The sequence below is a fragment of the Asparagus officinalis genome, chromosome 6, assembly GCF_001876935.1.
Source record: "Asparagus officinalis chromosome 6, Aspof.V1, whole genome shotgun sequence".
NCBI lineage: Eukaryota > Viridiplantae > Streptophyta > Magnoliopsida > Asparagales > Asparagaceae > Asparagus > Asparagus officinalis.
Genome location: NC_033799.1, coordinates 30309726 through 30323701, shown reverse-complemented (window position 1 = coordinate 30323701; position 13976 = coordinate 30309726). Strand labels below are relative to the sequence as shown.

General features: G+C 34.9%; 1 long non-coding RNA gene across 2 annotated transcripts; it reads left to right on the top strand.

Moving 5' to 3' along the window:
• Positions 6179 to 9278, top strand: LOC109844582. Of its 2 annotated transcripts, XR_002248070.1 has the most exons (3): positions 6182 to 6447; positions 6540 to 6671; positions 6780 to 9278. It is a non-coding gene; the product is annotated as an uncharacterized LOC109844582 (long non-coding RNA). The 2 variants fall into 2 exon arrangements; XR_002248069.1 differs by having other exon boundaries at positions 6179 to 6447; positions 6540 to 9278.

Sequence of the window (13976 nt, the reverse complement as noted above, 5' to 3'; positions counted from 1 at the left end):
CGAGTCTGGGGACTTTTATCCTGAAGCCTAAGTAGGGATAAGTCAGCGCCTAACACGTATTACCGGGTAGTCTATTCCCGTAAGAAAGACGAAGTCGACGTATTCAATATCGTAGCACCAAGAGAGTTGACTCTCTTAACACAACGTCACATGCGGAACAGACTTAAACAATCCACATGCAAGCCCGATTCAAACGATAATCGGTAAAGGCACGTCAAATCCGTTGAAGGCTGAGGATTTGCCAAAAATCAAGCCCGATTCAAACGATAATCGGTAAAGGCACGTCAAATCCGTTGAAGGCTGAGGATTTGCCAAAAATCCTAAGTCTACGTCTAGGTAAAGGCACGTCAAATCCGTTGAAGGCTGAGGATTTGCCAAAAATCCTAAGTCTACGTCTAACACGCATTGTTGTTTAGTCTTTTCACATGAGAAAGATGAAGTCTACGTATTCAATATCGTAGCACTAAAAGAGTTAACTCTTTTAGCAACGTTATGTGCAGAACGGATTTAAACAATCTGTACGCTAGCCCGACTCAAATGGTAGTCGGTAAATGCTCATCAAACCCGTTGATGACTGAGAGTTTGCCAAAAATCCTATAAATGCAAGAGTCATTGACGCACCAGCTTCATTAGTTGGTCTCGTGACTTGAGGATCCAACAACTTCAGGATAAGATCCATACCTGCAGATGAATCAGCTTTAACAGTTGGTCCTACAGCTCTGACATTTAGGACCGCCATGCTCCAATGTCTTAAGAGCTTAAACTATGTAGACTCCAGTGAACGTACGAGTATAAACTGTGTTAACGTCAGTCGACGCAGTACAGCGAAGGTCAACATCGGACAACGCATTACAGTAAAGGTCGATGTTGGTCAACGCATCGACAATTTAGCCAAAATAAGGCTAAGGAAAAATTCTGGATTAAAGGATGATTCCAGAGAGTTAAATTACAATTCAGACATGAATCCCCGATGAAGACAATCAGTTCAACGTTAACTCAATGACAAGAGTTAAGTTCAAATGTTTATACACCAACTTCGGTTTAAGATTTCGACAATGGTCAGACGATAAACGCAGCGCTGGAAGAACTTCATATATTCGATAAAATACTGAGTAGATTGAAGACTGAAGAAGTCAAGAATTGAAGCTATTCACAAGTCCTTCTACGCGATCTCCTCAACAAAATACTAAAGAGATTGAAAACAAGGCATGTCTTATCCAAAGCATTCCAGACTCCTCTATAAAAGAATGAGTCTGAAATACTTTGGAGGAGGTATCTGTAGGCGTCAAAAAATACCTATAGGTATCCGAACACGGCTCGAGACAGAGAGAAGATAATGAATGTCATCATTTGAGTTAAACGAGATCATTCAAGATCGTATAGAAGCTAACGAGCGCATGAAGCAAGTCAGCGAGGCGTACAAGTCAACAAAATGACAAAAGACGCAAAACGACAGAAAATACAAGCCCGGAAGGCCAAAAATGACTAAGTCCCGAACTCCCGCGCCCCCGCGGGACACCATTTGGTGTCCCGCGCTCCCGCATGACGCGGGGACACCACTTGGTGTCCCGCGCCCCCGTGGGACACCAGAGTCTGCCTCGCGCGCCAACTGCCCGAAAACGCGTTTTTTGATATTTTCTCACGATTTGTTCATTTTAGAGCTTTCTAACTGATTGGATATTATCCACAAACATGGTTAGGCCGTTGTCAACTAAAAATATGACCAAATCTCTCACTCTTATCTAAATACCCCAGATCCGGAGCCCTATAAATACAAGCCTAGGGTCTCCTTTCAGAGGGGGCGGAATTTTATCAAGACGAGGAGGTGATGCCGAGTTGGAGAGCAAGGGAGCACGAATTTCAGAGGAGGCTAACTAATCTCGGCAAAGCTCTTCAGCATAAATAGAGAGAATTCGAGAGATCTGAAGCCCCGTCCGTCTGTTCCTCGTGATTAGGCTTGGTCTTAATCTCGAGAAGAGCTACTGATTTCGCTTGGTCGATTTCAGAGCTTCAAGCGAATACTTCCTTGGTGAAGTAGGAGCTCTGTCAATTTTCTGTCAACCGGATCCGATCCGTAGGCGGTCCACGAATAAACCCCGGCACATGCAAAGATCCCACGTAAAACAGCGATTAATAAATAAGATCTATGTGTAGTTTGACAAGAGTTATAATTTTTATTTTTATTGTGCAAGGAGATCTTATAAAAAGATCGACTTTTCTCTTTATTTGAGTTTATTATAAAGACTAAAGTTGTAATAGATTTGAAGCAATAAAAACATCAACTCTTGACCCCAAACACAACCAAAACGTTCACAATCGCTTTTCAACGCTTACCGACAAACGTTTACAACACACACAATGTAAACACACTCTACACCTCTAAGTGTTGGCCTAGCATGTGTCCTCTTCCTCAAGTGCTCGGATTTACAACCTCTCACTAGGCTATATAACCGACACCACTACTCTTGGAATCAACCTCGTCTCACACCAACCACTCCTCTACGTGTACAAGTATAATATGTGTAACTCACAATAAGGCTCAAATACAAATGATTTGTTCTCTAATGGATGAGAACACAATGTAGCTCACTCTCACAATATCACAATCACACTACCCAATATGTAATGTATAAAATACTAAAATCTCAAATAGGGATGTGTATGATAAAATGAGTTCAAATAAAATCTAACTCAAACAATAAACTAGCAATGATATAAATATGAAAATCAAGAATAAAATGCTAGGTAAATGAGTTAGGAAAACTTCTCTGTAAACACAAAGAGTAGGATGAAATTGATTGAGGATGAATTCCTCAAACGATGATGTAAGCTTCCTCTTTGAAACACAAAGAGTAGGATGAAATTGATTGAGGATGAATTCCTCAAACGATGATGTAAGCTTCCTCTTTGTAAACAAAAACCAAACTTAAAAAGAAACAGAGGATGAATTCCTCAAACGATGATGTAAGCTTCCTCTTTGTAAACAAAAACCAAACTTAAAAAGAAACATAAACGATCTCTTAAACACTTTAAAACACTTGTTAAAATCCTCTCTAATGATTTTAGAAGTGAAACGGCTAAATACCCATATTGGTATTTTAATTCCACCCCAATTTCCAACAAGGTATTTTAAATAGGCAAACCTGCTTTAAGACATTTTAATTGATCCAACTAACCAATAAGGCATGGTTTCTTGTCGGCGGGCAAATTTTCGGCGAGATCTCATCACGTGCATGGCACATGATGTCTCAAAACTCGTTTTTAGCAGTGGCAACGGCAACAATCTCGTCATATTTAGCCGATTCGATAGGGTTAGCGATCTCAGGCGACGTCATAACCGTTATTTTATCCTACTTTGGGATGAATATGACGAGATTGTTGCCGTCGCCGCTGCTAAAAATGAGTTTTGAGACATCACGTGCCATGCACGTGACGAGATCTCATCGGAAATTTACCTACCGACGAGAAAACATGTCTTATTGATTAGTTGGATCAATTAAAATGTCTTAAAGCGGGTTTGCCTATTTAAAATACCTTGTTGGAAATTGGGGTGGAATTAAAATACCAATATGAGTATTTAGCCGAAGTGAAACAATAAGGGGTATTTATAGGATAAAAAACCAAAGCCCAAAAACCCAGAAAACCCAGCAAAAGGATAAAAAACAAAAACCTAGAAAAACTAGCCGTTACAGACGTCAGTCGACTGATATTGTTCATCAGTCAACTGATGAGCTAACCGTTACAGGCACCTAGCTGCTCATCGGTCGACTGAAGATCTCATTAGTCAACTGATAGTTCATCAGTCGTAAAAACAAAAACTTTTGGCAATTTCAGGCGAGTTCATCAGTCGACTGATAAAATTCATCAGTCGACTGATAACAGTTTATCAATGTAAAATGAACAGAAAAATTGAATTTCAAACATCTTTTTAAAAATAGCAAATAAATTAAAAAATGTAAAACTTTGGGAAAAATTTATAAACATGAATATGAATATGTTGGAAAATGAATTTTTCAAATTTCTCTTACCATTTGTGAAAACTCGGTAATATTCAAAACACTGAAATACATGTGTATATAAACATGTTAATTTTGTTTTTTTAGCTCAAAACAAGTTTTGAAAACTTGTGTAATGTTTTTATGGACTTAATAAAAGATTTTTTATAATGTTTATATAGTCCAAAACATATTAAATTGTATTTTACATAAAAACACCTATGTTTTGAGAAAATTCACAAATATATGTGTGTGTAAAATTGAGCTTGTAGAATTTGCACACATTATATATAAAATATGTACTAAGTATACCAAGAGGATATCATATGAAGCTTGATCTTGATAGACTTGATTTGCACAGGCTTCAATATCAGTGTAGCTCATTTTCCTGGGTATACAAACCAAAAATACTAAAACCAATATTAGTTGTATATTGTTTGTTAAATCATCATCAAAATAAGAAGGCCAACAGTATCATGCTATACTTACAGGATAACATGCTATACTTACAGTGTATCATGTTATACTTACAGGATTTCATGCTATACTTACATGATTTCATGCTATACTTACAGCGTATCATGCTATACTTGCAGGATATCATGCTATACTTACAGCGTATCATGCTATACTTATAGGATTTCATATTATACTTACAGCATATCATGCTATACTTGCAGGATATCATGCTATACTTATAGGATGTCACTGGCAGCTACTTGATTACCTCAAAATCAGCTTACAAACCTTTGAGCTTTCAGCTTACAAGACAAAAACACGAGCCTTGGAATTAAATTATTTCAACTCTCATCAACCAACACATAATAGCATGTTATACATAACACTATTGAGAACATAACTTTCATAATAGCAATACTCATCAACCAGCATATAATAGCACCAAGCACATATCACAAGCACATAACACTACTGAGAATAACTTTCATAATCTACTTTCAGTGTAACAAACTGAGAACAATACTTTACAGATTAATTTCCAAACATATATTCTCCCAACATCTTCAACACCAAAAGAGATCAATTTTCCTCCAATTTTAAAACTACTTTTTTCAACATCAAATACTTCCAACAAACAATCCACTAGAAGTGGTTGCATTGGAACATCTGGAACATCTAAATAGCCATAGAATGGAGTATCTCGAAGGGTTGTTCGTTGATCCTCCGACAAAGCAGTAGAAATACGATTTTGAAGAAGGTCCCAGAAGTACCCAACGTTGGATGAAATTCTCACTAAAGCCATATGTACGATTTTCTGCAAGCAAAGTAAAATATAAGCCAACTTTAGTTGTCTATCAATATTATACATTTTTTTCTTTATTAAAACAAATTTCAAAGACTGTAAACAAACTGGCTTTGTTGCTGCCTGCAAACGATTAGAACGGTATACAAGTGTATTTGCATGCAAACACAAAAATAGTCAGACTTAAATCAATAACAATCAAAAAGAACTTCCATATTACTTGGATAACACCAATCAAAAAGAACTTCCTTCTTCACCTTAAACAATGTAACTTACTAATTGCGCATCTTAAGAATTGTTTTGCGGGCAAAAGAGGAGGGAGAGCCATTGTCTTCCATTTAGTTGTTCTCGGCATGGCAGGGTCTTTTTTGGGTCTTATATATTTTCAGAAACCGTTATTAAGATTTTTTTTTTCCCTAAGTTACGATTAGAGAATTTGGACTTGAGGAAACCATTGCGTTTTCTCTTAATGATACTAATGCATTTAAAAAGTTGAAGCTAATCTGTCAGCGGTTAGAAATGCGAGGTTGCATAATGGGTGGCCTCAGGTTTGTCTGAATAAAACATATTTTATATATTCAAGAATTTATATAAACATGTATTCTTGTGAACATATTTATCAACAAGCTAAAACATGTGGAAACCTAAAGTTAAAGGCCACAGACAGCAGATCTCAAGAAGGCATGTGGCTTGTTTTGATGCTCAATGTCCTGCTCTGTTGCAGGAGTTAGAACTAGAGTAAATTGCAGATAGACCCCTGTACCGTCGCTGAATTGCGGGTGAAGCCTGTAGTTCTGTTGTTGCAAATAGGTCCCTTGAATGAAACGTTTTGACTCTTTCACCCTCATAGCGGGAATCTTTTTTTTTTTAAAAGTAAATAGTACATAGTTCAGTTCACATGTGCTTTGATTGTAAGAAGCTAAAAGCCAGAGAACAGCACGATGTGAGTTGAAAGAGCTCAGCAGAGTATGATCGTTTTTGAAGATCACGGGCTCTTTGGCTCTTTTATCGGAGTGGAAAGGACACTCACGCGCACAATTTAGATGAGATCAAGGTTCTTCACCATCTACCCCAAGATCAGGCTATAAATGGTCATGCTTCTCCATCCAAAATTTTCATCTCTTATTTCGTTTTATGTTAGTTTCAGATCCAAGTGAGAAAAGAGAATGGTGTTTTGGCTTTCAAACTAGAGTATGAAATCTTCTAAATCTTTTATGTTGTTTATTTATTGCATTGCAGTGAATTCTAATTACTTAGCTATTTATTTATTCTTGCGGGAGAAGCTTGTTGTTCATGACCTTCTAAAGCTACGGTTGCCGTTCGTGACCTTCTAAAGCTACACCACGGATTAGGTGGCATCGGAAAAGGGAATCTTGAAGTCATTAGAGGCTATACAAGTCTACAGCGAAAACAGAGTTAAATCATTTGCGTCTTAGTTCTGTTATTACTCTGATATTAAATATTTTGGCAGGGATCTTAACTTTAACTAAATGGTTTCTTTTGATTGACTGATCTAAATTTAGTCTTCTGATGGAGAAGTCGAGGAGGATTATGAAGCGGATTATGATGAAGATGAGGGAGAGAGGAGGATGAAGGTGAAGAGGAGGAGGAGGAGGAGCTGAACCAAGAAGAAGGAGAAGCCGAGGAGGATTATGAAGCGGATTATGAAGACGAGGGAGAGGAGGATGAAGGTGAGTGAGAGGAGGGTGAAGAGGAAGAGCTTGAGCAGGAGGACGAAAATGTGCTTCTTGAGGAGGAGGAGGAGGAGGAGGAGGACCAAGCAGAGCACTGATCAGTGAGTACGAGGACGAAAATGTGCTTCTTGAGGAGGAGGAGGAGGAGGAGGAGGAGGAGGAGGAAGCAAAGCACTGATTGGTGAGTACCGTTCTTGATAAATTTCTGACTTAGAATCTTGAGAGTTCAATCTCTGGTTAGCAATTTTTCTGTCATGATCCGATTATTCTTTTGACTCGATTAGGATCTTTTAAAAAAATTCACTTTTTTAGGGATTTTCTATGAGAGTGGGCATCCCCTCTTGGCTCGTGCCCATACAATTTAATAATCACACGACCATGATCATATTTTGAGACGATGATTGCTCTCTTAGATGTCCTATTTACAACAATGACCTGTGTAATCACCTCCTGAACTTCTTGATGCAACAAAAACCAGTGTAAAATCAGTATTAGCAATCGATGTTAAGGTCTCCTACTGGCTATCATTAGCAAAGTTTTCAAACCTACACCATTTTACTTTAACCCGCATTGCTACATTGATTCTTTGACAAGGTGTAAGATACGTATCAAATGCGATTCCCGTGAGTGATTTATCCCTCCTATTTTAAACATCCAGCACATAAAGCTAATCTCGTCATTTTTGCATGTTTTCCCAACATTTCCTGAGTCAGTGTTTTAATCATTCTTTCAAAAAATAAAAATAAAAATCCTAGTCTAGATATCATTAGTCTGATCTTTTTATCCGTTGAAATTTCAAAGAATATGAAAAGTCTTCTTCAATAAAATTACCAAGTCCTAGGCATAAATGTCAATCCAACTCTGCTTCTACACTTCCATTAACCTAACTTAGATCACTGATGCTTACTTTGATAACACAAGTAAATGACAAACCCAAAAGCATTAAAAAAAATTAATTACAAAATGAAGCAAAACTTAATTCCAATCTTACTTATTAGCATAAGTTTGTGACTCGATAACTAATTTTATCTGTGACTTCATTACTGACATTAGTCATGGGAAAATATTGTCTTTGAGAATGATGAAAATGATATGAAACATGATTGAAAGTATCATGCATTAGTAACAATTAAAAATTAATACTAGTTATTATTTGGTTCGAAATTTTAGGTAATTTTTTTAACCTGGTGTACTTCCAATGAGTGATTTTTCAGAATTACAGCCAGTAACATTTGAAATAGTTATGTTTTGGTTGGAAAGCACACCCATCGTAGTTTCATATAATCTATTTGTGGAACCTCTAATGATAAATGGCTTGAAGAAGACTAAATTTAGATCAGTCAATCAAAAGAAACCATTTAGTTAAAGTTAAGATCTCTGCCAAAATCTTTAATATCAGAGTAATAACAGAATTAAGACGCAAATGATTTAAACAGTCAATCCACCGATAAGACAGATACAAGCATACAGGCAATCGGCTAAAACATTAAGTCAGATCAAGAAACTCCCAAAGCACTAACCAAGCATGAACAACCCTATGGAACATGTTAACTATTTACAAGTAAATTCGCAATATAAATGCAAGCCAAATCATAAATTCAATTTATCGAAAACATAACATGCTGGATTTATAAGGTCCACGGGAATCGCATTTGATACGTATCTTGCACCTTGTCAAAGAATCAATGTAGCAATGCGGGTTAAAGTAAAATGGTGTAGGTTTGAAAACTTTGCTAATGATAGCCAGTAGGAGACCTTAACATCGATTGCTAGTACTGATTTTACACTGGTTTTTGTTGCATCAAGAAGTTCAAGAGGTGATTACACAGGTCATTGTTATAAATAAGACATCTAAGAGAGCAATCATCGTCTCAAAATATGATCATGGTCGTGCGATTTTTAAATTGTATGGGCAGGAGCCAAGAGGGGATGCCTACTCTCATAGAAAATCCCTAAAAAAGTGAATTTTTTTTAAAGATCCTAATCGAGACAAAAGAATAATCGGAGCATGACAGAAAAATTGGTAACCAGAGATTGAACTCTCAAGATTCCAAGTCAGAAATTTATCAAGAATGGTACTCACCGATCAGTGCTCTGCTTCGTCATCGTCCTCCTCCTCCTCCTCCTCCTCCTCAAGAAGCACATTTCCGTCCTCCTGCTCAAGCTCTTCATCTTCACCCTCCTCTCCCTCACCTTTGTTGGAAATTATAGTTAAATCTAGAAGTAAACAGTGATGGATGACGTGCTGTTATTTTAAATTTTTTAATTAACTGCTGTGCATTTGTGAAACGTTGTGCTTAAAGTAATATTTGGCCTACTCCGGTGCAAGGATCCTGATGCGGCATAAACATGTACCAAAAATATTGTAAGTGCACAACCGTGTCAAGTTATAGTATAAAAAGTTATCGATACCACGAGGAAGATGTTTTGTAGGAGAAGATATAAATCGGTTCTTATGTTGTGTGCGTGACAAATAGGAGTAAAGAATAAGTGTGATTGTGGAGAGATAATAAGAGTGAAAGTGATAGTGTGTAAATCGGCACAAAATGTAAGTGTTCGTAGATGTGACAAATAATGAATGATTTTCACAAGGAGAAAAAAAAAGATGAATAAAATCAAGAATCAAAAAGAAAAATCAAGAATAAAAAGAAAATTCAAGAAAGTAAAGATGGCGAATTCAATTAAAAATATGGATAATCTAGAATTGAATCCACTTCTTAGAAAAAGATGATTCTCTAGAGGGTTCTAGCCTAAAGGCGAATCAAAGAAAATAAAAATGAACAAAAAGAAAAACTAAACCCAAGAGGGTTCTAGCCTCAAGGTGAATAGTGTAAGAAAATAAAATGGCGATTCCCTAAAGGGTTCTAGCCTAAAGGCGAATCAAAGAAAATAAAATTAAACAAAAAGAAAAACTAAACCCAAGAGGGTTCTAGCCTCAAGGTGAATAGTATAAAAAATTAAAATCTAACTATAAAATAAATTACAAAAATCTAAACTACAAAATAAATTATAAGAATTAAATACAAGAAAATAAATCTACTCTATAAACATGAAATAAATCTAAGGCAAGAGGGTTCTAGCATCTTGGTTATTTAACAAGAAAATAAAATCTAACTACAAACATAGAAATAAATCTAAACTAATAAGCAATAAAAGAAATAAAAGAGAAAAATAAAAGAAATACAAACCTCCAAGTAATTCTTCATCTCCATCTTCATCATCCAACAAAGAGAAGAAATATTTAAAGTGATGAAAAAATTATTTTATTAATTGTAACAAAAGTTACAAATTTAGAAGGTCTTCTCAATTAAAAGTGGCACTCCTCTCCAAATTGAGTTATAAAAATTTTCACACTCTCAACCCCTCACTCTCTACCCCTATTTATGGTAAACACCAGTGAATGAGAACCATTGGATTGAAATATTATCCAAAACAAGTAAATTTTAGCCATTGATCTGTAACAGAACGACGTAGGTATCGATACCAGCATTGATGCTGGTATCGATACGGGTATCGATGCTGCCATCGATGCTGGCATCGATACCCATATGCCTCCTTTTGCAATCAGCTAATTTTCTCTTTCATTTGGCTTTGGCTTTGGGATTTTGGACTTGGGCTTGGGCTCTTTCAGGTATTTGCATATATTCTTTATTAATTCATGAGCTTTATTGAAAGAAGAGATATTGGGCTTTTTATTTTTGATTAACCTGCAATTAAAGATAAAAATAATTATTAGTGGCATATTTATTCATATAAAATAGATAATAAAGGTATAAAATTGTAATAAAATATGATTATCAAATACCCCCACACCTAAACTTTTGCCAGTCCTCTAGCAAAGAAAGAAAAAGAAAAAAAAGCCGAACTCACTTTCGTAGGAATCACGGTTGTATTTAGCGCATACCACAAGCCTTTAAACCCCTAGATTACCCTAGTGGACGAGTTATAGTATCGTAAGGGTTTGCAGTGAATATACCACAAAATTCGGTCAACTTGCTAAATTAAAGAAGTCAGTGAATAACTAAATTCACTTGATAACTTTAGACAATCTAATTGAAGCTAGTTATCACTCAAGAAAACGTTTTTATATATAACTCTAAGATAAATTTTCTAGAAAATCTTCTCATTATAGAAATACAAAATCAAGCCAAACTTAGAAATTTAATTTAAAAGTTTTGAAAAGAACATGCTAACTCTTTGTTTAAAATAATATTCAAGTTGCTTGATCTAAAATATTTTTTAAGACCATATATACAAATATAACTATATATATAAAACATTTATTAGTATTTTTATTTTTTTAATATTTTTTATATTATTATTATTTTTTTAATTCTTTTTTTCTTGGTGATTTTTTCTACTTTAACGGGCTTTCTAAGCGACCATTTAATGAGTTTTGGGTCAATGGATCCTAACCCAATTGGGCTTAGGTCATTAAGTATGGAATACTCCTTGGGCTTAATTACTCGGTCAGCTTAGACTTTATAAGATAGAATCACCTTGAATTTAAGAGTTTTTTTCTTTCTTTCTTTCTTTTTTTTCCTTTTGGTGCCCATTTTTCTCACTCTTCTTTTACAATTTTTTTATATGTATCTGTATATATATTCTGAAAAATATGTAAGTCAAGACACTTTGAAAAATTATTTTTAACTCTAAGCTAAGCATGTATAAATTCCATTATTTTAAATAAAAATCTAAGTTAAGGCTTAAGTAAAGTATACTACTTTGAAAATCATTTCTTAAGAAATTTATTTAGAGTTATAATAAAAGGTAAACTTGAGTAAATAACAAACTAGATATTAGAAAATTTAAAATTTATTAAATAAATCAATTATTACATAACTCTATCAATTTGGCAAGTGATGATTTTTTTATAATTTTTTTAAGGAAAAGGGAAAAAATGATAAAAATACAACTAAAAATGTAAAATAAAGAGAAAAAAATAACTAATTCCCACCCCCACACCTAAATTTCGCATTGTCCTCAATGCAAACTCTATGATACACAAAGAAAAGCAGATAAGAAGTAAAGTACTTATATTTGATCAGTTGATAAAAATCTGTAATTACATTTGGTCTGAGGAGGATAGAATCAAAAAATTATTTTTCATCTTTCTTTTTTATTCTTTTTTTCTTTTTTTTTTACAACTGAATGAGAAACTTTCGAATGAGAGAAGAATAAATTCTTTTTATTATTCTGAAATAAAATAAAACAAACAATATAGAATAAAAGGTTCAATATGAAGAGCTCATGTTCTACATTGAATCCTACCATATTGCTGAAAATTCTTCCTCGGGTTTTAAACAAATTCAAAATGATATAATCAACATTGTGCTGAAATTCTAAGCATATCAGGGTGTTCAATAATTCTTGCAACAAAGTAAGGTATGTATTATTGGTGTCATGCATTTTACATTTCTTAATAAACTTAAACTCTTGTACTGTGAATTTTTGTTTTCTAACAACCAATTCTTCTGTAGCATTTTCCTCAACCCCAAGATTCATGGTTGAGTTCTGAAAAATTTGGTTGTTGATTATTCTCTAAGAATCTAAGTTCATCAAGAAAGAGTTCTTCAAAATTTAATTCAAGGCAGCAAATATTTAACACAGTTTCATCATTCTCAATGACCTGATCTGATTCTTCTAAAAACTCCAACTCTTTATCAAAAATTTCCTCAAAACTTGGATCTTACTCTTCTTCGTCTTCCTCTGGTCTTTCCTGAATTAAGTTATGAATTAGAACAAGAATTTGGCTTAAAGGTGTTCTTTCCTGACTATCGACCTGTTTTCCTGACTGTAGTGTATTCATTTGAGTGTCCTTAGGATTGACAACGGGTTGACTCAGAATTTCTCCTTCCTCTCCTTCACTTATGGCACTAGCTAGTTGATCAATGTGAGTTTCTAATCTAGCTATGTCTTGAGTGTTAGAGTTAAGTATGAGTTCCGTTGATTGCATAAAGGAGTTCATCGTGTAGGATGTTTGAGTTAACATATATCCATGGCTAGTGTGGAGGCCTTAATTATGATTTTAAAACCATTTTTCAAAATATTAGAACGTTCATCATGATCTGTATCAAGAGGAGTGTGAGTTACAACTTGATGATGAGGAGATTGATTTTGATGTGACAGACTGAGTTGTTGAAATTGTAGATGAGAATTGAAAGGAACTGTATTTCCCCTAGGAAAATGTTAGGTTGAAGAGGGAGTGAAGTTTTAAGTTCCGGAGTGGTTTCCCTGATTCCATACAATGTTTTTGTAACTTTCCCAACCTGGGTTGTAGGTTAGAAAAAATGGATCATTCACCGAATACTGAGATGTGGTCTATACAAACTCCCGAGCTTCATTGGGGATTTCAATCCTATTGGGATAACATAAATTTTGAAAACATGCGGATTAGCCATTTGTTCAAAATGAATTTGTCGATGTGTATTGTCCCTAATCCACATTTTGCATGCACCAAAACAATTTCTTTTTATACTTTTTTTTAAAGAAAAAAATAAAAGTTAGTTTTTTTGAAGAAAAAGGAAAAATAAATAAAAAACAATCACTTTTCAATCATGCTAACTCTAGGGTTAAGCCTAACTCAGCTAGACCAGCTCCTAACCAAAAATTCCTTAAGTGAAAAGATAAAAGTTTTACTCGATTAGTTAGCCGGGTAAGGATAGGAACAATGGTTGATCAGAGATCGATTAAGTACCTCATTCCTTGTAGAGCGCTTTACGCAACCCTTAAACCTTACCTTAGACACCAACTAATCCAAAAAAAATTAAATCGGTTTACCTAAAGATTCTTTGTTCCTTATTGAGCTCGATTCCTTATGGACAACGTCTAATGAGTTTTATTAGGCTTGAGTTGTGTAGTAAGGAATTTGTGATTTTTGGGCTAAGGAAAGGGTGATGAAATCCCTCACCTTATCTTGATTATGGGGTTTTATCCTTAAAAATATTTTCAAGTGTGTGCAAAACCAAGATGCTCAAATCATTTTGGTTAATTCCTATTAACTATATGAAATGCAACCCTAGGAAT